The 629-nt window shown below is 43.1% G+C and overlaps 1 non-coding gene across 1 annotated transcript; it reads right to left on the bottom strand.

Annotated features, from left to right (window-relative positions):
* Positions 1–303: 303 nt before the first annotated feature.
* On the bottom strand, positions 304–418 carry LOC112136041 (U5 spliceosomal RNA). Its single transcript, XR_002917241.1, has one exon. It is a non-coding gene; the product is annotated as a U5 spliceosomal RNA (small nuclear RNA).
* Positions 419–629: the final 211 nt, after the last annotated feature.

The raw sequence follows: 629 nt of genomic DNA on the forward strand, positions 1-629 counted from the left end.
CACATATTCAAGGCCTCAAAACTTGGTCAGGCCAGGCACGGTGGCTCACGCCTGTAATCCCAACACTTTGGGAGGCCAAAGGGGGCGGATCACCTGAGGTCAGGAGTTCAAGACCAGACTGGCCAACATGGTGAAACCCTGTCTCTACTAAAAATACAAAAATTAGCCTGGCATGGTGGTGAGTGCCTGTAGTCCCAACTACTTGGGGGGCTGAGGCAGAAGAATGGCTTGAACCCAAGCGGCAGAGGTTGCAGTGAGCCAAGATTGCACCACTGCACTCCAGCCTGGGCAACAGAGCAAAACTCCATCTCAAACAAAACAAAACAAAACTTAGTCAAAAACTCAGAATTGTTCCTTTCCACGGAAATCTTTAGTAAAAGACAAAAGACGTATATGATCTGAAGAGAAACCAGAGTATGAACCTAATTGTGAACACTTTAATTACTCTTATACAATATTGCTTTTCCTCATGTAGAAAGTACTGAAATGCATAACATTTCATTAGTAAGGAAGGAAGTGCCAGGTATCTGTTTCTCCGATCTTTGGTGGTAACTTCTTACAGAATGTTTGTTAGATTCCAAGCGAATCAAACAAACACAGTAAAAAAACTGATTTACTGTTTGCACTAG

The sequence above is a fragment of the Pongo abelii genome, chromosome 10 (genome assembly GCF_028885655.2).
Source record: "Pongo abelii isolate AG06213 chromosome 10, NHGRI_mPonAbe1-v2.0_pri, whole genome shotgun sequence".
Lineage (NCBI taxonomy): Eukaryota > Metazoa > Chordata > Mammalia > Primates > Hominidae > Pongo > Pongo abelii.